Raw genomic sequence first — 26,792 nt, 5'->3', positions numbered from 1 at the left:
CATCAGCCGCTTGGCAGGAGGTGGAGCCAGCATTGTTTCAGGCAGGGCAGGCTATCAGCAACTACTCTCCCCCTACTCTCAACGCAAATGTCCCACTCATCCCACACTGACTCATCCAGACCTGTGGAGCCACCCAGCTCCTGTCACACACACGCAAGACCAGCAGAAACCAGAAATGGTTGGACAAGAAAATAAAACACTTTCTAAAAGTGCTATTTTCGAACCCAGAGTCAAAAAACCATCCACACCAACGGATGCGTAATTAAACCCCGAGTTCAGGAATACCAAACTCGACATTGCACCATGCTCCCCGAGCCAGCTAGGATCATAGCCTTAATAATCCCGGCGGCCCATTCTAACTAATGGAGAGCAGGCTACCTCGCAATAGTGAAGAAGGAAGATGGCTGTAATTCACTATTAGGACATGCCAACTGGGTCAGGCTTGTCCTACCTCATACTTACAATGCACCCTGCCCGTGGGCCTACCATAGGGGTGACTAACATGAAGTCAAGGGAAGGTGTGAGGGGCTGGCAAGTAGGTATACTTGCGCAGTCCGCGTGAAAGCACTAGGCTGCACGTGGGTCTCGCAATGACCGACCCGTAGACATTCTTTTACGAGGCCGCTCTTGTGGGTGGCACAACACGTGCTGCAAGCCCACGAGCGGCATTTGTATTTACAAGCCCCGGCACTCCTGGTGCACTAGACTAGGGACTGATAGTAAACCAAATAAGCCAAACATGGATACAATCGATACATCAATTTAACATAGGGAGCACTTGCGCTGTGGCACTGATCAGCAGTGGCACGGCGCCCAAAGCATTATCCAGCAAAACATCGAAAAACAGTGGAGGCAAACAGAAAAAATGGAGGAGAGACTCAAGCCAATGATGTCAGATCTAACAGTGTATTTTTTATGAATCGGGATATGATTCGAGAAGGCAGGCATAATCATTTGTTCGCCATGAGGGCACTCCTTGACAAACTCTGGTGGCCAGTCTTTATCAGCTAACAGAATGTCATAGCCTTTTGAAAGTTTTTCCCAAAAGAGACTTTTTATTTTCCTGGTTTTATCTCCCTCTATATGTAATGTTATTTTATATAGCTTATGGGGCACACTAACTCGTGTGTCTGCAGTTTCCACTTGAATGTACTCATTCGTGTCCACTGTCTCCAGAAGATTAATCAGGGTCTTGTGAGCTATGGTCACTTCTGCTCCGCTGTCTAGCATTGTCTGTGCTCACTCTCCGTTTTTCAGCTGTGTCCTCAGAATTCTCGGCATGTTTAATCTTAATACTTGCTACCTTCTTTCTGGGAAATAGTAATTTTTTACTTTGATGAGCAGGTTCCTTGTCTTTGTCTTGGCGTGTTCTGATCGTCCTCTTCTTTCTGATTTCTGTGAGGAAGATCGAGAAGGATTCAGTGAGAATGATCTAGAGGGACATGTATCAACATCTTGATATCTGGCTGGTTTTCTTATTTTATCCCTATCTCTAAGGTTGTATCTTTTTTCAGAGGGTTCCCTTTGGGGAGACTTGTCTTCTCGGCTTGGAGATCTCTCTCTACGCTGAGGAGACCTTCCTCTGGACTGGAAACGTTTTTCCCTGGGAGTGGATTGTTTATTACCATCCCAGTTCTTTTTTGGAGTTTTTAAATTATTTTTAATAAATGTTTTTTCAGGATTTTCAGTTAGTTTGGGTTTTATCGGTTTCCCACCCAAACTATCTCTTCCTAGCTCTTCATAGGATTTTTCTATGATTCTGGCAAGTTCCAATGGTTGGGCTGCTATATCTGTTTCGTTCAGTTTCTGGTGGATCGCCACAGATGCTGCTTCACGTTTTATGTTGGCTAATAATATAGCCGAGACCAGCTTGACGTCCTTTAGTAATTTCATACGCAGAGTTAAAGCTGGTTCTGGACCGTATTCATTTTGAATCTGTCTTAATACATCCGGTATGACCGCCATAGACGGGACACCGTGTGTTTTTGTGTAGATGGAAGCAAAGACTGTGCCCCAAGTGTCACAGTCCTCTACATGTGGTGCAATCCCCATTGGGAGGCAGATAGTCAGAATTCTGTGTTTATCAGTAGGCGTAGTATCAGGAAATACTGCCTCTATTTGAGTAATTTTCTGTGCTAACCATAATGGAATTTGTTCCCGTTTTATGGGTACTTTACGAAGACATGATTGTATGTTCTGTGGTGTGATTTTGTTTGTGGTCCCCTGGTGAGGGGTCTGCTGTGGAATGTTAAATGTCGGTTGGACTATTGAGGTCCGCATGACATATTGGACTAATTGTCTATGTATTTTAATTAAGAATTTTAGCTGAGCTAAAAGTTCAGGAACTGACATTTTATCAATGTCTGGATGTGGTATGTAGCTGGCTAGAACCGGCCACGTTGCTCCTGGTCTACCTAGTGGACCGAGCCTGGTGATCTGATTATTATGTTTTAGGGCACCTTTAAACCAGCGCAGGTGCTCTTGGTATTTTAGTGGAATTTCAATCTCCTCGAAAGGAGTGTATTCATCCGGAGGTTCCTCTATTTTTTAATAGTGGAAATCTTTTGTCGTAGCGTGTGCTGCTGGAAATTGTATCCATGAATAGAATACCTCTGTCTGCCGATATTCGTGTGCCTCTATCACGAATATGACTGTACCACCTCGCGGTGTCAGAACATTTTCTCTAAGTTTTAGAGTTATAGTTCTTCTTAGAATGACGGAATGAGTATTGTATCCGGTTCGGTTTCATGAAGACTTGTGTCTTCCTCTAAGAGTCGAGCTGCTAGTCTTACTCGCTCCCTTTCCTCATCACTTTCTGTCATTTTACTGACTGAAAGTTTTCTGTTGCAGATCTAGTTTCAAGGAAACAAAGATTAGGTGCACAATATTTTGGAACACTGTATCCTTCAACGTTGATCAAAACCAGAAACTAATACATAGGATTCTCATCCTACTAAGTTCTGGCGGATATTAACCTTTCACCCACTCCAGACGTCTATTGGAGTTTTTACGGGGAAAGGGTTCTGTGTGAAAAAGCACGACTGAGTTACTCTATTGTCTTGCGTTAGATTATCGCCTTACCAAACGTTGGGTGCCATGTAGTGTAGTTCCTATTTCCCCAATAGGCGCTGCGCATTGGAATAACATAAACAGCAGTGTAGACATAGGACTGAGGTCATCTAGGTCTCTACTGGCCATGTTAAACTTAATTTAGGTTTGTGCCAGCTAGCTCAGAGGTCACTGGAAACTTTCTCGAATTAAGAGGGATGGATCACCTTCCCTGGCTCAGACAAGAAGGGATTCAGTTTCCGACAACCGCATAATCATGACAACTTTGCTCCCTCAGAATAAGAGTATATCTCTAGAGTTGTGTGAAAACAATAGATAATTATTTCACTCAGTCAACAGTGCATACTTAGTTTCACCGAGTGCAGAGAAATGGAGAGACGGGCGTTTTCAATAAAAAGGTGTTATTTATTGAGCAGTCTTCCTTCTCATGCAAGACAAATGAATTGCCACAATTGCAATACTTAAAGTAAAGTAAAGTGCGTACAGTAAAAGTAGTATTATGAAATAATACTGTAAAAGCATTGATACGGTTTCTTAGCCATATGATACTTTAAAATGGATAGAATATATACATACATATATACATTGGCTAAAAGGCTCAACTGGTGCTTCTAACTAAGCCTACCCCGGTGTACCTGACCTAAGCCTAATACGTGGGAAGGGACAAGGAAGTAGCAGTGTTAAGTTAAGTTGGTTTAAGCAATTTTGCCAAGAATCTGCATCAAGAATTCTCCTAAGGGTTTAGTCAGCTCCGTACCTTGGTAATAGAATGTGGGAGGTCTGGTATCTCTTTCCTCAGGACTCGATATCCCAGCAACCCGCAAGGGTAGGCTGGAAACACCAGGGCTGGATTTTCTCGGCTGGAGAAAAAGACAGCGTCTCTCTCAGTGCGTCAAACAGGAGGGGCGGCTTCCGCGGGCACTCGCATCAGCTGGGCTCTCAGGCAAGTAGATGGCCGCTCTGCTCCGAACCACCGTGGGTTTGCTTAAGGCAACTGTTGGTATTTTATACCTAAAGGTGCCGGGTTTGACGTAAGGTTGGACATAAGACGTCACCAAGAACTAACAGTTCTTGCAGGACTTCAGGAGTTCTTGTTCAAATCAAAACAAAAGCAGGGGGGTTTTTCCCGGGCTGCTGGAGGCTTGGTTTGTTTAAAGAACGTGTTGTGCTTTCTAGGAGTCGATGGGAGTTGCCATGCTGTGCTTTGGATTGCATTGGCTATTACTGAATATGAATCGGATTCTTATGCCTTTGTCAGGACATTATTGATTATAACATTACAAGGGCATAAATCAGGAATATCGAATTAGGGTCCTAGATAAGAACACAACAACCCAATGACTGATGCAGACTGAACCATTCCTTACTCCATGCAGTTCAGTGTCACGGATGGAAGTAAGTGTAAATGGCACTCAGGTACACACCAGTGGCAGAACAGAGTGGACCTAAACGCCCTCTGTGCATCTATATGGATATATATATATATATATATATATATATATATATATATATATATATATATATATATATATATACATATACATATATATGTGTATATATATATGTGTGTATATATATATATATATATATATATATATATATATATATATATATATATATATATATATATATATATGGATGGGTGTGCTATTTTATGTTTTTTAATACAAGATCCTGGCAGACATCTAAAATGAGATTCTACAAAGCAGTATCACAGTGTAAATATTCTACCCAAAGAGTTTGTTAAAGGCAGTAACCAACATGTCAATTACGGAAACTAAATTCACCTATCTGTAGGCTTTAATACAGAAAAATAACTATCCACCCTTAAATGCCTGTTTACTTTTTATCATATGCTTTTCACAATCGATAGGTTAGGCATACTGTGTGTAACAACTTTTCATGATAAAGAGACCCTACCTATGGCAATAGAAATATGTTTTCCTAGTGAACCAATCAAGCCTATTGCTGTTATCACATCATAAACTACAGAGGCTTCCTGTACTGAGCATAAACTTCCCCACAAGAAAACTATCAGACATTTAGTCATAAAATACGTAGCATGAAAATGTACAGTTGACAAAGCTTAAAGACATCTCTCCTAAGAGTTTGTCCCCCTCATTCCTTGGTGACAAATCTGTTTTCCCTCCAAATTTCTCCTTTGCTCTGTGCTTAGACCTGTGTGCTAAAACAGTGCACCCCCAGCCACCATTTTGTGTTCACAATCCAGTGAGGCCAGCCCTCCTGCCTCCCCCCCAGCAACAGGGATTTTCTACATCAGAGGGTGCTTCTGTGAGCTGTTTAAACTGTATTTACTGGGGCCTGTGCACTTCGTTTTTTGGCCAGCAGGGGGAGTAAATCTTTATTCAAACAGTATCGTTAGATTTCGAGTTAGTGAAGCCTTTACCTGCAGAAGTCAAATTTGTGAACCGACCCGGTCTGTCTCCTAGGAGAATCTGAACAGGAGAAGCAGCTTCCAACTCCCTGGCCAGCAAACCTTGTCTGAGGTCGCTGGGACCTTATATGGTCTGCTAGTGGTTGGCACATGTGTACACTGATTGGTGGTTGTATCTGGTGTTTCTATTGGGTTAGGGTTAATGTCCTCATTGGTTGGGTATTTGAGGGTTCTGATTGGGTTCTCGATCTGTGATTCAATCATTTTAGGGTTGGGACAAGGGCTAGGGTTAGGATTTCTATTGGAAGTAGGGACTAGGGCTTCCTATGTTATTGGTAGTTGGGAGTAGGGTGGGACTAGTGCTAGGGTTAGACCTTTAATTGGAAGTAGCTATTTAGGGCTCCTGGTGTGATTGGTTGTTGGACCGGTTGTGGGACTAAGAGTAGGGTTAGGCTTTTTATTGGAAGTAGAGACTAGGGCTACCAGTACCATTGGCTGCTTGGACTTGGGTTGGGACTAGTGGTAGGGCTAAGGCCTTTATTGGACGTAGAGAGCAGGATTTTTGAACTGATTGGGTGCTTGGACTAGGTCTAACATTGGCTGTACAGTCCTGGTCTCCTATTGGTTCTAGATGTTAGGGCTAGTGTTGTGATTGGATAGTGTTAGGGCTAGGGTTCCCATTGGCTGAAGGGGTCACCTGTTTACTAGGGCTACAAAAAAAGGCCAGGCTTAAGGCATCTCAGCCTGGGCATCGAGGCTAAGGGCGGAGAGTAAGTATGGGCGAATTTTGCGAATCTCGCGTTCGCGAATTTTGCGGATTTGCGAACTCGCAATCCGCAAAATCTGCGAATTCTTGAGAATTTGCGGATTTTTTTTGTGTTCGCAAGGATTTCTGCCAGTTCGCGAGGGTTTCGTACAAGTTCGCAATTGCGAACTTACATTTCGGCACGCAACGGTCGCAATTATGTTGTTTCTACGTCTGGTTCATCATCACAGGTTCCCAGCACCCTCGGTTTCACCACTGCAACCCTCTGTTACATCAATGCTACCCTCTGGTTCATCATTACTGTAGATTATGGGGGGGAAAAGCAAGCACACCAGCCCTGCTTCAACTGACATGAATTAATTTGGGGTTAGTTTATTAATGTGTCACTGTTTTAAAATTCCAGTCTGGCACCTGCTTCCTTATCTGTAATTTTGCTTTCTGTTGCAGTGCATTTTTTTCCCCAGGACCTTTGTGGCCTGCTTGTAGCTATTCTATGAGCCTGCTGTGACGGTCAGAGCAGGGTCATACAATTGTTGCAACTAGCAACTGAATTCTGGAGGGGCCCCAGTCAGGAAGCACTACAGGGAATTGTTACTAATGATGAGTTTGAACTCTTGCCCCTGCCGAGTGCTTTCAGTTTTGAAAAACTCATTTTTCTGCAATTTCGCGGGGTTCACGGGGCGCGAACACGCGCGAGATCGGATTCGGAAGCCGCAAATTCGTGCGAATATGCAATTTGGTTTTTTTGCGGCGTGTTAGTTGGCAAGGTTTTGTGCGTTTTTGCGAGCCGCTCGTAGCGCAAGGTGCGAAGTTACCTTCGCGGTCGTTCAAGGGCGCGGCCATCTTGTTTGCCTGACGTATTTCCGTTTCCGGGCGCGAAGTGTAATCTCGCAAAGTCTGCGGCTTGCTAGTACAGTTTCGCGCCTGTTCGCAAGGAAAATCTCACGCGAACTTACCCGCGCGGTCGTGAACGGGCGCGGCCATCTTGTTTCTCATTCATTGCTATGGTTCTGGGCATGGTCTTTGTATCCTCTGTCAATCTCTTCCATCCTTTGCTTGTTTGAAGTTTTTTTTGATCTATTTTACTTATTATCTATCCCTCTATTTTTCTAGCCCTATATTTTTGTGTTTACTGCTACTTTTGGTTAATTTTAAACTACTTTTTTAAACTCTTTTCTTTTCTTCTCTTCCCTATTCTATATTCTTTATTCCTTTCCGCCCAGACCATGGTGAAGGGAGCCGGGAAGTATCCCGAGAAGGGGAAGGGTCCCGCACCCCGTGTCCGGCTCCCGTGCGGGCGTTTGAGGGGGGAGGAGGTCGTACCCAGGGAGATCTTTACCCCGGAGGAGGTGGGCCAACTCATTTTTTATGTTCAGCGCCGCCTCCCCAGGACCATCATGGGAGGCGGCAAGATCAGTGCCGGGTACGGGGTCCGGGAGCGCCGGAAGCGGTGGGAGAAGGTGTGCCAGGCCATTTACCACCACGCTCGGGTCTGGCGCACCTACAACCAGGCCACCCACCGCTGGACGGATGTCCTGACCCGTGAGCGAGATCTGCTCAACCTCCTTGGCCTTGAGATCCCCGGGCTTGGTGAGTAGTAGTAGCTATTTCTTTACTACTATGTTTTCTCCTGCTGTGTTATTCTATTGCAAATTTTTGTTTTTTACCAAGAGCAATAATGCTGCTCATTACATTGTAGGTAAATTATATTTCAAAATCTTGTGTGCATTTCAGGTACACTGCTCTCCTTCTTCTCAGTAGTGTTGCTACTATGCTTATTTGTTTTAGATTTTGTGTTCATTTCATTGGCCTGTGAAATTATGTATGAGTGTAGTTTAAAGAACTGCGTAATGCTACACACTAAGGTTCTGATTTTTAATTACCGGCGCATCCCTGCAAAGTAGCAGGGATGCGCCAGTAATTGTGCGTCACGCCACTATCACCCATGGTGCGCCGTATTTACAATGCGGCGCACCATGGGCCCAAAACGTCACCAAAGCGTTACGCATCTGTGCCGTAAAGGCGGCACATTGATGGAGTTGCGTCGCAACGATGGTGCAGCTCCATCAATGCTCTGGGGTGCCCTATCTCCCCAATGCTGCGTCAAGCCGTACGTCTGCTTCAAGCAGGCGCAGGGTTTGAGTCACACATCATTGTCCTCAAAGTGACTGATTGAAATCTTGTAAATTTCCCTCAGCCACTTTTAGGATGCGTTCCTGCGCAGGAACGCCCTCCCTTGCGCCGGAACGCCCCCTATTGGCGCAGGGCTTTACAACGTGATGCATCTCCCATATGCGTCACGTTGTTAATATACGCCGCACCATTGCGCCTCTTTTGTGCTGTCGCTGCGTCACAAAAGTCACGCAGCAATGGAGCAAAAGAGCCGCAAGTGCCTTCTAAATCAGCCCCTACAGACTCAAGTCCAGTCCTTCCTTTGTACACATGGCGATAAGAAGAAATAGTGGTGGTGGATTAATAGTTTGAGTATTTTAATGACTGGTTAATGTAGTAGGAAACTTTAGTGTTGTCGCTGATCTTCAATCACGATGGACTTTGGCTGTCACTTTGCGTGCTGCGGACTGCTGCCTGCCAATCCTAGGCAAACCTTTTTAGTACTTTGTTTAATAGTGAGTTACATAGGGTAGTTTCCAATCCGACGGTCCGCAAATCAAGCAATACTAAAGTAATAACGTAGTCGACCACATGAGATTGGTCAATAATATATCCCGTGGAGTCGTTCCCTATTTGCTATTTCGCAAAAATATTTTGTTAGTTCTTTTGAAATGTTTGATTTGGTTGAGAAATATCATCCATGTTTTCTGTTTTTCTTTCTTTCATGTTGTACATCAGCTTCCCCCAGGGGCAAGAGGAGGACACAGGAGGTGGAGGAGGAGGGTGCTGTTGACGATGCAGGCCAGGACCGGGCAGGCGAGGGCTCCTTTGCTAGCCCCAGTAAGTTTTAATTTTAATATAGAGTACTTATTTTTTCCTAGCGTTCCTCATTCGAATTTTTCTAAATCATCTTTGATCTTCTTGTAGACAGGATCTAAATTCTTATCCTGCCTCGACTATGACTCCGTGTGGTATTACTAGATTATTCTTATTAGTCTGTCTGTGTAGCTAACTAAGATTGCACATTTGGCATTTCCATTGGACTCCCATTCTAGTCAGCAATAGCTCTATGCACTGAGTGCAGTCCTCTGGGATTGTCCATAATGTCTTTTCAAGTATTCTAAATGTTTATGCTTTGACCATTGCCAACAATAAAAAGGTGAATGGCCACCAAGAAAGAATAAGATACTACTTTACTTTTGGTTTGGATAGGAGGACAATCCATTCTACTACTGTTGCAGGGACAAATCTGCACAAACAGAACTATGGACACTAAATAATGCATTGCTTAGCTTATCAATTATAATAGGTGCTGTTAGACTTTCCACATACCTCAGTGATAACAGACTTTGTAGTTGAACCCCCAATCTCCTTACTGACTAGATAGTGTGGCAGAGTCATTTAGCTCCCAAAGTCAGCGATGGCAGAGGCACGGACTCATGCTTGCAAACATTCCAAAACCTTTAGCTCATCCACTCTAGCCTGGAGGACCAAAAACCACAGAGTCTATTTAAGTTTAAAAGCTTTATTAAAAGTAAACACATTTATTAAAATCAAGTTTGTCATAAAAGTGAACGTGTAACTGAAAATGGAAAAGTGCTTAGTGCTGACGATTAATTGGACACATTTCTTGTGGTCGAGCCGAGCTCTCACCTGGTTTGAACTTGATCCTGCTCGTGTTCTTAGAAGTCAAGCTTCTGTCTGTTAGGAGAAAAAGTGGTGCGTGTTAAAAAGTAAAAAGCAAACATTCATCAGTTGTGCCCAAAAGTGCAGCAAGACAACAGCCTTCCCTGGAAAAAGGGACATTTTTACTCTAGAGTACACAGTCATAAATTATTAAATTGTATACTGTTTTTTTCACATTTCTTTCTTCCTCCTAGACCAAATATTATATAGTAGTGAGTGGTGTATTCTAACATTATTAAATGTACTTTGTAGGTGGAACATCTGGAGACGGGGCCAGCGCGGAGGTGGGGGTGGCATTGGACGAGGAGGACAACTCTGGGGAGGAGGCGGTGCAAGTGCCGGACAAGGACATGCCTGTGAGGGTTCACACGGTGGTGGCGGGCAGAGGTAAGCTATACATTCCTTAGTCATTGAGATTGAAGACTGCAGAGTGTGCTTTCTGCACGGGTGTACTATAAATTAACCAGGTAGTATCCTCCTAAATGTACTTCGACTTAGCTGTGAAGTTTTTGGCGAGAAGAATCCCAATCAGATCTGAGGTGAACTTGATGGATGGAATGAACGAAAAGCGAAAGAAGGGTGTAAGTAAGTGTGGAAGCACGAGAAATGTAATGATGACTGGCAAAGAAGAATGATATGTGTTTGCTTGGTCCCCGAGGTGGCTGGGAAGGAAAGAAAATGGTATGGTGCATGGCTGGGTGAATGATGAAGCAAGGATGGGTGGAAGGAGAACAGCCTGGGTGGGTGAGACAGAAACTGTATGTGTGCATATACTTTGAATGGATGGATGCCTGGATCATTCATGGTACTATCTGACTCTTAGATAGCATATGTGTATCTAGAGAGAGTAGACGGTCACTGGATGAACTAAGTGTTACTTTGAAGAGCATGTAACACCGCACCCGCACGTCCGTTCCAGTGTAGGAAAGGCAAGGAAAAGAAGTTGTAACGTTGTCCAAATACTACCATGAATAGTGGCAGTAGTTTGTATTGCAACTGCAAGCACAGCATATATCCGGTTATTACGGTGGACACTCCCTACCTCTCTTAATAACTTTAGTTTAGTAGTAGTACGTCATTCATGTGTGGGGGTATCACTGTTCACTCAATAATAAGCAAAGCACCTAAAGTCATCCCATATGTCATCAAATACATCCCATGTGAAGTGATAGATAATCAGATAATTTAGCTTCTTCATTTTCCTTTTCTAATACTCATTTGCACTGTAGGGTGAACGCTAAATTAATTAAGCAGTAGCCCTTTTAACAGAGTATTCTCAGTGCCACCCGTAATAGAAAAGTAAGAGTTTCACCACCTGCATGTACTGGACCGGTACAGTAACGCAAGTCTGTCTCACTCACCATGGTGTGCGTCTGTTTTTCTCGGGTGCAAGTTCACTGCGCTGGCATTATGCCGGCTTGCATAAGATAACGTACCAATTTTCCTAAACAAGAGAGAAGAAGAAGAATAAGAGTGGTGTACTGTCATAGTCGACTGTAAAGGAAGTCCATAGTGCTCGTAGAATTTGTTCCTGAAACTCCAACTAATGTTAGAGCAAGGATGAAGAAGTCGGAGGTTACATAGATACAGTGCTCAATAGTTATGTACTGTGCTTTCAATTTGCTACTTGTACTGTGACAACTTTCTGCTCAATCATTTTGTGTTAATCTTAAGGAGCATCGGTTACAGACTATGTCTTTCTTTTTTCATGTAGTTGCTCCTTCCAAATCCAAGACACCATCAAGGAGGAAGGAGCTGGCTCGAATGGCCCGGCAGCGGAGGCTGGATGCCACTGTCGCTGAATATCGGCGGCTGGTGGCCCTGGAGGAGGAGGAGACGCAGTCTGGTACAACAACAACGTCCACTGGGACAGCTGCATCCTCCTCCGTGCAGGCTGCCAGCCAGCGCAGTGCTCCAGCGGTACGGAGCCGGGCTACCAAAGCCAAACGCCACCGCCGAGCAGCAAAGAAAGCAGCTGCCCCTCACAGGATTTGCAAGGCACACCGGCGCCGCTTATCCCTCAGACTGTCCTACCTGGAGCAGGAGGTCCATAACTATAAGAACTTGGTGGAGGGCCTCCGCTTCGAACTTGCCACCCTCCGCAAGGAGCATGATGCCCTGGCTGCTAATTCCAACAGCACCCTGCCATAGTGTCCCTTGCCCCTTTTTTAGAGACTTTTGGGGGGTGGGAATTGGGAGTTGGGATTTTTGGGGACTTTTGAAGGACAATCATTGGGGTTAGGGAGGGTCTTGCGGGAGATTCTTTTGTTAGGGCTATAAAAATATACTTTTTGAAACTTTATCTGACCATACCTGTTTTTTACTGCTTTTGAGTCTGGTGGGTGGGGGTTTAACAGTAAGTTTGTTTTCCTGAATAGTCCTAGGACTTTAGTAGTACTACCGTCAATCCAATCTCTCGTCTCTCCTAATACTCCATTATACTACCTCCAACCAAACGCCTATCTTACCTGTAATTTCTGTTTGCAAGTAGGGCTAGGCCAAGGGCTGGCTCCACGGGAAACAGCGAATAAGGTTGGCAATCCTGGGCGGATAAAAGTTCCTCATAGCGGTGGTACTAGTGGTGTGACACAGTGGCAGTTGCATGCCTATGAAAAAAAAGAAAATGAAATCTGGTTTGTCCTCCTGAGCAATACAACGGTACAATAGAGAATATAGCAGGTGACAGAAGTACAGTAGAACAGTGCCACATTGTAGCCTAACAAATGTTAAAGTATAACTAATTCGGTTGAAGTTCTTTGACATTAGCCATGGGTCTTTGTCAAGCAGAGTAAGAATATATCCTCGGATTTCTTCACCAGCCTGTTGCTATCACCTTATCCTCCCCAGCAAGTGTGTGGATTTATTGCTGTAATTTAGTCACACATCAATGAAAACCACACAGCCCGGGGGAAGAGGGTTAGGGTTTGAAAAATGGATGGGTACGGGGGTTTTTGGGAAAGGTTTTGGGAGACAAGAAAAAATAGCACAGCATGGACAAACAATTGTGAACATAAACAAATCTTTGGGTACAAACCTATCCATCAATCTTTGAAAGTGCATGCACTACTGCATGCATGTCAGTGAAAAGTAAGTAGTACTTTCGACAACTGTGGAAGAAATAATGCGACAGTACAGGGCGTGTGTGGAATTATTGATAACTATATTCAACATAAGGTCTCTGTTGCCAGATACCTGAGAGCCTTGCTGGTCACTATAAATCCATTCACAACACTTAATGGGGTTGGTCTGAAAGGTATAGTAGATAGAAAAGGAGAAATTGCTCTTTTTCTAGGTGTCCCCTCACTCACCAGGGTTGCCCCTTGGTGACATGCTTCATCATTGGGGCCATCCCAGTCCTCTACGGGCTGGGGCGTGCTGCGACTTGCGAATTACGTAGGAGCACTTACAAATGACTATGTGTGGTGCAGATGTGATAGTGGAGTGGACTAAGTGATGTGTTAAGGGATCAATTTAGAAGCAGAGAGAGATCCAAGAAATGCAGTCACAGTCAGAGAAAAAGACAAATGATACTGTATCTGTATGTTGTTGTAGTTGTCCTGTTGAATTTGGTAAGTAAGTTGCCTGCAGAAAAAAAATCCTCTTATTAGCGGCACTCCTCCATTGCAGCCGACGCTTCGTCCATCGATGTTGGTCACCACCAGAAGACACCCTGTAAAAAAAGCACAGCATGGACAAACAATTGAACATAAACAAATCTTTAGGTACAAACCTATCCATCAATCTTTGAAAGTGCATGCACTACTGAATGCATGTCAGTGAAAAGTAAGTAGTACTTTCGACAACTGTGGAAGAAAGAATGCGACAGTACAGGGCGTGTGTGGAATTATTGATAACTATATTCAACATAAGGTCTCTGTTGCCAGATACCAGAGAGCCTTGCTGGTCACTATGAATCCATTCACAACACTCAATGGGGTTGGTCTGGAAAGTATAGTAGATAGAAAAGGAGAAATTGCTCTTTTTCTAGGTGTCCCCTCACTCACCAGGGTTGCCCCTTGGTGACATGTTTCATCATTGGGGCCATCCCAGTCCTCTACGGGCTGGGGCGTGCTGCGACTTGCGAATTACGTAGGAGCACTTACAAATGACTATGTGTGGTGCAGATGTGATAGTGGAGTGGACTAAGTGATGTGTTAAGGGATCAATTTAGAAGCAGAGAGAGATCCAAGAAATGCAGTCACAGTCAGAGAAAAAGACAAAGGATACTGTATCTGTATGTTGTTGTAGTTGTCCTGTTGAATTTGGTAAGTAGGTTGCCTGCAGAAAAAAAATCCTCCTATTAGCGGCACTCCTCCATTGCAGCTGAAGCTTCGTCCATCGATGTTGGTGACCAGAAGAGAAGACACCCTGTCCACTGCCTGCCTGATGCTAAATTGTGGCTCGCTAATGTGAAGCCTGACTCCATCCTTTTTTCCCCATTGCACAGACTGAAACCCGGCCTGTAATTATTCAATGAAAAACAGGAAGTGATATAATATTACAACACCACTGATAAATAAATATAAGGTATGTAGGCTGTGGAGTGCAAAAAGTCACACTTTGATTTTCCTAGTAGACAGTACAATATTTTTGAAAGTGCATACTCTGTCAGAGTCACCTTTTGAAGGATAAATAAGTATGGGCAAATTAATGTAGCGGATCTTTCCCCTCAAGCTAGGTGTCCTGTAAACTGTGTTTTAGAACAAAATTAGATCTTCCCAGCAGTGCTCCCACCCAGACCCTTACTAAAGCCAGTCGCAAAAATGTAGAAGACCCCCAATCAAATCTCAAAAAACTAGGCCTAGCAGAAAACTGGTGACAAAACGTACTTTGAAAGTAAAAGTAGGCCCAAGTACCCCCTTACCCACCGTGGATTGCATTCAAACCACTTGCAAGCAACCAAGCAAAAGTATCCATAGCCAGCATCGCTCCAAGACTCGAAAACCCCCCCACCCAAACACATGCAATAGAAATACTGCTAACCCTAACGAACCCTAAGTTAAGAATAGTGGCAAAGGCTTTATTTAACTATGCCAAATCCCCCCTTTCCCACCATGGATTTTCTTCAAATGACTTGCAACCAAAATTACACATTCTCACGAGTGCTCTAAGACCCCAGAACTCAGTTGCAAAAATCTAGAACACCCCGAAACACATGCAATCCTGCTACTAGGGCTAACCCTAACGAACCCTAAGTTACAAAAAGTGCCAAAAGGCTTTTCCGTGAGGATTTTGCCCCAACCACTTCTACCCGGTATTAAACCTTCCCAGGAATGCCCCAAGACCCGCCAACCCACCCGCCAAGAAGCATAACACCCCCAAACAGGCCAAAAGCAAAATCTCATACTTGGAATATTTCTCAGCCTTCGGTCCAAACGCGCTGCGTAGCTAGGCCATAAGTCGGGGTTGCCTCCACGGATTTCCTGAAAAGCAAATGCAATCAAGATTAGAGTGTCCCAGCAGTGCTTCCAAACCCCGAAACTCACCCACAAACACCAGGAAGCCCCACAAACAGGCCCCCGAAAACGCTAAATTGAGCAAAATGTCAGAAATAGCAAAAAAAATATTGACGTGGATTTTGTCCCAACCACTTTTATCCGGTATTAGAGCTTCCCAGCAATGGCCCCAGAGCCGTCAACCCAGGAGAAAACGAGTAGAAGACCCCCAAACAGCCAAAGAGCAAAAGTACAAAAATGGGGACTCATTTTTTCCAAATTTCCCAAATCACTCCGCGCGTGCTCTGCAGCTAGGCCCTAACTCCCCTCTGCCACCATGGATTTGCTTCAAACCTCTTGCAAAGTAAAGTATATATAGCCAGCAGTGCGCCCAGACCCCGAAACCCACCCACAAACACCAGGAAGCCCTCCAAACAGGCCCCCGAAAACGCTACATTGAGCAAAATGTCAGAAATAGCAACAACAAAAAAATCGGCCTGGATTTTGTCCCAACCACTTCTACCCGGTATTAGACCTTCCCAGGAATGCCCCAAGACCCGCCAACCCACCCGCCAAGAAGCATAACACCCCCAAACAGGCCAAAAGCAAAATCTCATACTTGCAATATTTCTCGGCCTTCGGTCCAAACGCGCTGCGTAGCTAGGCCATAAGTCGGGGTTGCCACCACGGATTTCCTGAAAAGCAAATGCAATCAAGATTAGAGTGTCCCAGCAGTGCTCCCAGACCCCGAAACTCACCCACAAACACCAGGAAGACCCCCAAACAGGCCCCCGAAAACGCTACATTGAGCAAAATGTCAGAAATAGCAAAAAAAAAATCTGCCTGGATTTTGTCCCAACCACTTCTACACGGTATTAGACCTTTCCAGGAATGCCCCAAGACCCGCCAACCCACCCGCCAAGAAGCATAACACCCCCAAACAGGCCAAAAGCAAAATCTCATACTTGCAATATTTCTCGGCCTTCGGTCCAAACGCGCTGCGTAGCTAGGCCATAAGTCGGGGTTGCCACCACGGATTTCCTGAAAAGCAAATGCAATCAAGATTAGAGTGTCCCAGCAGTGCTCCCAGACCCCGAAACTCACCCACAAACATCAGGAAGCCCCCCAAACAGGCCCCCGAAAACGCTACATTGAGCAAAATGTCAGAAATAGCAAAATAAAATCGGCCTGGATTTTGTCCCAACCACTTCTACACGGTATTAGACCTTCCCAGGAATGCCCCAAGACCCGCCAACCCACCCGCCAAGAAGCATAACACCCCCAAACTGGCCAAAAGCAAAATCCCATACTTGCAATATTTCTCGGCCTTCGGTCCAAACGTGCTGCGTAGCTAGGCCATAAGTCGGGGTTGCCACCACGGATTTCCTGAAAAGCAAATGCAATCAAGATTAGAGTGTTCCAGCAGTGCTCCCAGACCCCGAAACTCACCCACAAACACCAGGAAGCCCCCCAAACAGGCCCCCGAAAACGCTACATTGAGCAAAATGTCAGAAATAGCAAAAAAAAATCGGCCTGGATTTTGTCCCAACCACTTCTACCCGGTATTAGACCTTCCCAGGAATGCCCCAAGACCCGCCAACCCACCCGCCAAGAAGCATAACACCCCCAAACAGGCCAAAAGCAAAATCTCATACTTGCAATATTTCTCGGCCTTCGGTCCAAACGCGCTGCGTAGCTAGGCCATAAGTCGGGGTTGCCACCACGGATTTCCTGAAAAGCAAATGCAATCAAGATTAGAGTGTCCCAGCAGTGCTCCCAGACCCCGAAACTCACCCACAAACACCAGGAAGACCCCCAAACAGGCCCCCGAAAATGCTACATTGAGCAAAATGTCAGAAATAGCACACAAAAAAATCGGCCTGGATTTTGTCCCAACCACTTCTACCCGGTATTAGACCTTCCCAGGAATGCCCCAAGACCCGCCAACCCACCCGCCAAGAAGCATAACACCCCCAAACAGGCCAAAAGCAAAATCTCATACTTGCAATATTTCTCGGCCTTCGGTCCAAACGCGCTGCGTAGCTAGGCCATAAGTCGGAGTTGCCACCACGGATTTCCTGAAAAGCAAATGCAATCAAGATTAGAGTGTCCCAGCAGTGCTCCCAGACCCCAAAACTCACCCACAAACACCAGGAACCCCCCCTAAGAGCACCTCAAAGGCAAGCAAGTCAGCAAAAACACTAAAAAAGTTGCGCCTCGGATTTGGTCCAAACCACTTTTATCCGGTATTAGAGCTTCCCAACAATGGTCCCAGAGCCGTCAACTCACCTGCAAAGAGGTAGAACAACACCCCCACAAGTGCGGAGTCTTTCTTCATTGGGCGTAAACCAGCCCTCTGGTTTGATGGAAATAGGAGTCTGGAGGAGGAGGATAGAGGAGCATGTTCTTCTGAACTTGTGAACCTGAGGAATGCAGACTGCGGCAACTTCAAATCAATTAGCAAACCAGTGAAGACAGTTCTGCTGATGGGCTTGTTTTTGTGATTATCTGATTAAAGTTTGAAATATATTAACTGTGCACAACAAAGAAAGACAGACACACAGGAATAAAAGTGAATAAGGACGAAAAAGAAAGTTATTGATTTGTTGTCTCATTTTCAGGGCTCGGTATCAAGGTCCAGGAATGAGAATAAGGCTTCGTCATCATACTCTGCGAATTCAGGCAGGGTGAGCTCAGTGTCACCTGACAGAGTAGAAATTCCCTCATCTATGTTGCTGGCCACCTCGTCTTCATCCGGCGCGCTTTCTCGTACTCTGAAATCTGGTGGTATGAGGTGCTGTATCATCTTGATCATTGTTAACCTCTCCACATTTTTGGGCGAGAGGCGGCTCCGTTTGGGAGTTACAATGCCACCAGCAGCACTGAAAACACGTTCAGAAGTCACGCTTGCGAGTGGGCAAGACAAGTAGTTTAAAGCCAGGTTGGTGAGCTGTGGCCACAATTCTTTTTTCCCATGCCAATACGCCAATGGGTCAGAATTAACATAGACCTCTGTTGAGTCATTCAGATAGTCCTTCACCATCGACTCAAGGTCCTCATCCAAGGTTCCTCCACTTTGCTTAGCTCTTGCTGTGCCTCTGACCTTTTGAGAACCAAACCCACGCAGAGCTAGCCAATCCTCTTCAGCCTCCAATGTTTCTGTTGTGTCTGGTGCAGATGATCCGGTTGCCGGTGTCTTTAACGGCTGAAAGGTCACTTGTGCCACAGCCACAGGTGCAGAAGTGGATTGTTTTGACTGGGGATGGCCTGCTGATGTACTGCCATTTCCTTCAATTTTCAGCCGTTCTCTTTCAAACCTCTTGGCTGACAAGGCTAGCCAATGTTTGTACTTTGGAACATGTTCATCATCAAAAGGAAAGAATGCTTGGCCTGCCAGCGCCTATTTGTAGCGTGGATCCAGAATAGTAGCACAAATGTAATGCTCTTCTGAGTGGATCTTTTTATGACGTTCATCACCTTGTAGGAGCTCTAATAATTTCTCAGCCAGAACAAAAGAGTCTTGGTTTTTTACATCTTTTTCAAACACAGAACACACCTCCTTCAGTTGGTCCTCCAGCATGTACAACAATGGGATAGCTTTTCCCAAATTACAGTCCTCCTTGCTGACTGCACGCGTGAAGAACTCAAAAGGACGAAGCATGCGTGTCACGCTTTGAACTATGTTCCATTGCGCCGCACCCATCCTCAGGTCATCCTGAGCTGTACCCTCTGTTAAGAAATATTGATCGAGTACCGTATACTGCTCATACAGACGCTCAAGCATGTAGAAGGTTGAGTTCCAACGTGTTACCACCTCCTGGATGAGTGCTTTCACTGGCATTTGACGTTGCTATAGCAGGCTCCTCAGCTGCTTCCGGGCCTTAAAAGAATGGCTGAAATGGTTGCACATTTTTCGGCAGGTGACCAGTACTCTGTACGCTGCACTGCCTTTATTACCCAAGAATTTTTGGACAACCAGGTTTATACAGTGCGCCAAACACGGCACTCTGAAATAGTTACCCTGCCTCATGGCCTTAACTATATTGGCGCCATTGTCCGTGGAAACATAACCAACCTGGCGTTTTAGTGGGGACAGCCAGTTAAGGACCTTTGTGTTAAAGACATCCAAAATGTTTTCTGCTGTGTGACGTTTCTCCAAACCAAACATGGCTAGTGTTGCATGTTTCCGAGCAGCTTTAAAAACAATGTCCGTGTCAACACCTGTGTTTAGCTTTGCTTTAGCCCCTGAAAAAGAGACCCAGTGTGCAGTGATGCACTTGTAATCAGCGCCTGCGCCACTGGTCCACATGTCTGTTGTCAGATGTATAGTGTGAACAGCACTCTTCTGCAAAGCTGCCCCAATCACCTTCAGAACATCTTCATGTAGTGCTGGAACCGCAACTCGGGCAAAATAGAACCGGCTAGGAACCTTCCATTTAGGGCAGAGCGCTGCCACTAATTCTAAAAAACCAACCCCTTCTACAAAAGAAAAAGGGAGAAGGTCCAGAGCTAGCATTTTAGCCAGCTTAGTGTTATACAGACGTGTCAATGGGTGGTTGCGTTCATATTGCGCTTCTGTAAACAACATCTTTTTAATGTTGCCCTGGACCAAGGATTTACGGGATGATGATGATATCTTCGACCCAGTTACGCTCGCTGATGAACTTTTCCGCATTGATGTCTCACTCTCTCCCACACTCTTAGTGTGCCTCACATGGGGTGTGCTGCTGACAGGGGTACTGGGTGTAAGTGAAGTGTTTGAATCGTCTTCTTCCTCCTCGTCATCATCAGATGAAAAATCAACGTTTTCATTACGTGCAATTCGGGCTTCCTTGACCGCCTCTAGGTGCGCAAACCATTGGACAGGGTGCGCTCTCTTAAGATGACCTCTCTGGCCTCCGGTACCATAGTTGGTACCAAACTTACCACGACTAACTCGAAACTTACACATGCTACAAATGGCTATGTTTTCCATTCTTGGGCAAACACTAAAGAAGTCCCAAACTGGAGACTTGAAATGTCTTTGGGGGCCGGAGGAGGCGGCGATACTGGTGGTGGTGGTCCTGCTGCTAATGCCAGATGAAGTGGAGGATGTGGATTGCCAAACTTCAGTACGTTTTGCACTTTAACCACCACGAATTGAGGTCGAGGTGGATGGAGGTCCCTTCTTGCGAGGAAGAAATATGGAAGCGGTAGGTGTTGGTGTACTAGTTAACTCCAAATCTAATGACTGTTGTGTTTCCATTTCCATTGCCTCCTCGTCGACATCATCATCACCCTCAGTAGCTTCTCGGGATAGGGTCAAAATGTCTCTTTGCTGCATGCCCGCTGGGGCTGCAGTGACCTTTATGATGACTGGCTCGTCGTCATCGTGAGAGGCTTCACCAGCAGCAGTATGCGTCACTTCTTGTTGTGCCTCATCACACTCCATAGCTATGAGTTTTTCGACGACCTTCCTTTTACGCTTAGGTATCTTTGTCAGATCATGGTGTGCCTCACTCTCAGGCTGCCGTGGTGGTACCCATTCGTCATCCAGATCATCAGAAGGCGGTGGGCTTGAAGAAGATGTAGACACCAACCTTGATCTTTTCCTTGATAGGGATGTGGAAGACAATGAATAATCATCAGGAGGAGTGGCTTCCAATGATACCTCAGCTTGATTGTCGATTTCCTGATGTGCCCCTACTTCGGGAGGGACAACTATTGTGGGAACTTGTTGTGACCCTCCATGCACCTCTGCTTGCGCATCTCCTTGTGCTGCCTCTCCTTCCACATGTACTTGGGCTTGTACTACTTGCACATGTTGTTGTTGCGGCTGTGGTTGTTCAACACTTGTCAGATGAGTTACAACAACCTGTGTTGATTCAGGGACATTGCTGCTACTTTCTTGCGATGAGCCAACATCACTGGTCGATGGTGATTGGAGAAGTACACTGACTGCCTCTGAAGCACTCAAGGGCTTTGACTTAAGTTGGCGTGGTGGTGGAGGCACTGAACCCAATGGAGCGGGGGTGCTGCTCCCAGCTTGGTCCCCAGCAGATCCTGCTGCTGCAGGCGTACTTTTTTTTTTGCTCCCAAAAAACATGGCGGTTGGCACACCAGCCTCCCTGGTAACTTGCTTCTTCTGCTCCTTACTAGCAACTTTCTTGCTAGAGGAGCTACGGAGACCTTTTTTTGGGGCCATCTTCTTCAGAGCAGGTCAGACAGCAGGCCGCAGTTGCACGAATTGTAGAATTGTCTGAGGCCAGACGTGACGTTGCGTGACGTTATGCTGCACACACACACCGCTGCAGGACTTCTTCCTGGCACTGGTGGTTCTCTTGAGTCTTGTGCACCTAAAAACAATGGAAGACAGAGGAACATCAGTTCAGTTATACACCCCAAAAAAATTAGAAAAAAACCCCAGAAAAATCAGCACAATCCCATTCCATCCATGCCCTCCATGATGTTTAAGTTCAAGACACCCCACAGAAAGACTAGGCCCATGCAAGACTCAATACCCCTGGTGAAAAGGCCACAAGTACAGCCCCAAAAAACAAAAATCACTGAAAAATCAGCACAATCCCATTCCATCCATGCCCTCCATGATGTTTAAATTCAAGACACCCCACAGAAAGACTAGGCCCATGCAAGACTCAATACCCCTGGTGAAAAGGCCACAAGTACAGCCCCAAAAAACGAAAATCACTGAAAAATCAGCACAATCCCATTCCATCCATGCCCTCCATGATGTTTAAGTTCAAGACACCCCACAGAAAGACTAGGCCCATGCTAGACTCAAATACCCCTGGTGAAAAGGCCACAAGTACAGCCCCAAAAAACGAAAATCACTGAAAAATCAGCACAATCCCATTCCATCCATGCCCTCCATGATGTTTAAATTTAAGACAACCCACAGAAAGACTAGGCCCATGCAAAACTCACTACCCCTGGGCATAAAGGTTGAAAAGTAGGCAAAATGGTTGCAGGCCTAACAACAATGCCTGCATTCAAAATGGCCACTTGCCTCCCAGCACATGGCCAGGGCCTGTAGCAGCACTCAAAATGGCCCCCAGCCACATGGCCTGTCCCTCCCCATGAACACCCCCAAAAAACGAAAATCACTGAAAAATCAGCACAATCCCATTCCATCCATGCCCTCCATGATGTTTAAGTTCAAGACACCCCACAGAAAGACTAGGCCCATGCAAGACTCAAATACCCCTGGTGAAAAGGCCACAATACAGCCCCAAAAAACGAAAATCACTGAAAAATCAGCACAATCCCATTCCATCCATGCCCTCCATGATGTTTAAGTTCAAGACACCACACAGAAAGACTGGGCCCATGCTAGACTCAAATACCCCTGGTGAAAAGGCCACAAGTACAGCCCCAAAAAACGAAAATCACTGAAAAATCAGCACAATCCCATTCCATCCATGACCTCCATGATGTTTAAATTCAAGACAACCCACAGAAAGACTAGGCCCATGCAAAACTCACTACCCCTGGGCATAAAGGTTGAAAAGTAGGCAAAATGGTTGCAGGCCTAACAACAATGCCTGCATTCAAAATGTCCACTTGCCTCCCAGCACATGGCCAGGGCCTGTAGCAGCACTCAAAATGGCCCCCAGCCACATGGCCTGTCCCTCCCCATGAACACCCCCAAAAATCGAAAAACACTGCAAAATCAGCACAATCCCATTCCATCCATGCCCTCCATGATGTTTAAGTTCAAGACACCCCACAGAAAGACTAGGCCCATGCAAGACTCAAATACCCCTGGTGAAAAGGCCACAAGTACAGCCCCAAAAAACGAAAATCACTGAAAAATCAGCAGAATCCCATTCCATCCATGCCCTCCATGATGTTTAAGTTTACACCCCACAGAAAGACTAGGCCCATGCTAGACTTAAATACCCCTGGTGAAAAGGCCACAAGTACAGCCCCAAAAAACAAAAATCCCTGAAAAATCAGCACAATCCCATTCCATCCATGCCCTCCATGATGTTTAAGTTCAAGACACCCCACAGAAAGACTAGGCCCATGCTAGACTCAAATACCCCTGGTGAAAAGGCCACAAGTACAGCCCCCAAAAACGAACATCACTGAAAAATCAGCACAATCCCAATCCATCCATGCCCTCCATGATGTTTAAGTTCAAGACAACCCACAGAAAGACTCAGTCCACCCACCACTGAGTACCCCTGGGCAAAAGGCCCCAAAACAGCCCAAAAATCGAAAATTCCAAAATTGTAGTTGCAGCAACTGTAATGCCCCAAACAAACTTACTTGTAAAATTTCTAATCCAACAGTGATCCAAAGAAAGTCAAAAAGGCCTCAAATCCAAATATCCAGCAGCATCCACAAAAAGTAATCCTTCCAGCTCCAGATCCAAATGAAAAGTGACCAGGAGATGGACAAAGCACTGGGAGGAGCCTGCTGGACAGGAACAGGAAGTTGAAGACTGTGGGGCACTTCCTTCCTCCCACCCCCACTCCCCCCCTCCCCAAAATGGACTCCTCGCTAAAAAAGTGCAGGCAAATGTCAACCTAAGGAGTTATTCAGATAAAAATCATCATTTCAAGAAGGTTTATGCTGCTTGCTGGTGGATTTCTTGTGCAGAATTGCAAATTTTATATTTTCGCTTGTGCGAGATTGTTGCTGCTCGCCTCATCTCAAATCTCGCAATTGCGAAGTACCGCGAGACGTGATCTCGCCGTACTCGCGTTGACAAACTCTCGCTGTGCAAGTTGGCAAGCCGCAATGACATAATCGCGCTCGCCAAATTCCCGCGGGGTCACACAGCAAGATCCAAAATGGCGCAGCACTCGCAAAATATCGAGAAAAACAACTCGGCAAACGATGATAAACGCCGCGCGCCGCAAAAATTGTATCACCAACACCGCGCCGCTAAAAAAATCCGCTGCGTGCGAATTTGCGGATTTTGCGGGAAATTCGCAAATCTCGCGGATTGCGAATTTACCGAAAATCCGCAAAATCCGCGAGCGTAACGGATTTTCCGCCCATACTTAGCGGAGAGGACAAGGGTAGTTGCCTGTTTGAGCCTGTTAAGGGCAGAGAGGACAAGGGTAGTTGCCTGTTTGAGCCTGTTAAGGGCGGAGAGGACAAGGGTAGTTGCCTGTTTGAGCCTGTTTAAGCCTGTTCCAGACTGGTCGGGACTAGGGCCAGAAATGCTGCCCTTTTTCTCATTTAACAATACCCAGCCCACACCATCCACATCCACAAACAGAGCAACACAATCACACCAAATATACACCACACACAAAACTATGCACAGATTAATGTACCAGCATGCACCACCAACCCAACCAAACCACATCTACACACCCTACTATCCCAACTACCACACATATCCACCATCACCCACAAACAGTACACAACTCTATCCTATACCACTAACCAATACACTCATCACTAACACAACGCCAATCAACGCCATACATAACTACATCCCACTCAGACACACTCTCCCTGCTGTAATTACACCTAACAGTCCACCTTTTATCACTAACAAACATATAATGATCCTTCCATCAGTTGTCCAACAAACACCCTCCTCTCCCTTCTACCATAATAACACTAACCCACAACTCACACACTGCACACCACCACACTTAGTAACTCTTGAAACAAACCAGTCTAAGATAAAAACTCTCACCTCTACTTCAATCCCTCGTACACACAACATACATTCTACTCATAAACAGACCACCACTCCCTCTACGTCACAACCTCCTCTCACAAACAATACTACACAACCAAATCCAGTGCATGAAACATATACATTAGCACTCCTTTTCACTACACCTCAAAAGCAAAATATATCACACACACCAGCACAACAATATCTTAAGAGCGCAACACCTCATAATACTTACCATCACAAAATACATACATATACCCACCTTTCAAAGCACACAAAGGAACAAACTCCAATGCCAAGCTTTCACTCTTCCACCACACCTAACACAGATACAGCAATACAGCACCTCTCTTCTAACCGCCTCTCATCCATTGGACAATTTAGAACATTACGACATGACCCACATGCTGCACCACCTCCCCTGACTCATACACCTTCCGCCTTTAACACATGCAAAAAATATAAGCAACATGCCACACCTCACAACTTTGCTTCCCCAAGTCTACCTCACAACAATATTACACCACAGAAGCAACACAGCACTCCAACTCACTCTCAAACACCATCTCCAACACATACACATGCAGACCCATCAAAATGTCTTCTTAGCATGCTGGATGAGGAACACAATAAAGAACAGCTACACGATTGCTATCCTAATACAGGTAATTCCAGCACTAAAAATACACCTGTTACACACCCACACAATACTGATCACTCTTCTACAAAACAAAGTCCCACTATCACCAAAGACCACTCTCTACACTGTCTACTAATAAATGCTCGATCCCTCTCTAAAAACAAGCATCACATCTACGACCTTCTCACCGATGCAAAACCAGACATTCTATTCATAACCGAATCATGGCTGGGAGAGGTTATGGCTCCAGTCCTGCATGAAGCCATTCCTCTAGGCTATCAAATAATCACCCAAAATCGTATAGCTAAATAAATGAGGTGGTCTAGCTGTTGTATTCAGGCAAACAATACATATCACTAAAGTTGACAACATCTCCATAAAGAATTGTGAGGCTCTTCTAACAAGATGCAATCCTACACCGTCTTCCACCTGTAACTTCCTGCTCCTTTACAGACCTCCAACTAGCAAGGCAACATTCCCAGACGCACTTCTAGACACAGTTTCAAAGCTGATAACAATACACTCCAACCTAGGAGTTGTGGGTGACCTTAAAATTTGGTTTGATAAAACCAATATGACCCATCCAAAAACAATAATCACCGGCCTAGACGCATTGAACCTGCATCAGATTGTCCCCAATCCGACACACACCGCTGGACATATCCTAGATGTCATTTTTGCTAATACTGAACTAGTTACCTTTCAAACTATAACTCCAGTCACATGGTCAGACCACCACTTGCTTGCTTTCCAACATAAAACAACACTAAGCGACTCACCTAAAACTACCTTACATCCATCCACCTATCGGCCGTGGAACAAACTCAATTTGGAACACTTGGAAACACGACTAACATCCAGTATAAATCTGGAAACCATAAATTCTGTTCAGAATCTATATGAGTGGCTACAGGAAACTTTTGACATCCTGATACCACTCAAATCCACACAACAGAACAAAAGAAAAAAAGCACCTTGGAGAAACATAGAAATAAAAGACATAAAACAACAAACTAGAATGCTGCAACATACCTGGCTCAAAA

The sequence above is a fragment of the Lissotriton vulgaris genome, chromosome 10, assembly GCF_964263255.1.
Source record: "Lissotriton vulgaris chromosome 10, aLisVul1.2, whole genome shotgun sequence".
NCBI classification, from domain to species: domain Eukaryota; kingdom Metazoa; phylum Chordata; class Amphibia; order Caudata; family Salamandridae; genus Lissotriton; species Lissotriton vulgaris.
Note: the sequence above shows the minus strand (reverse complement) of the source record.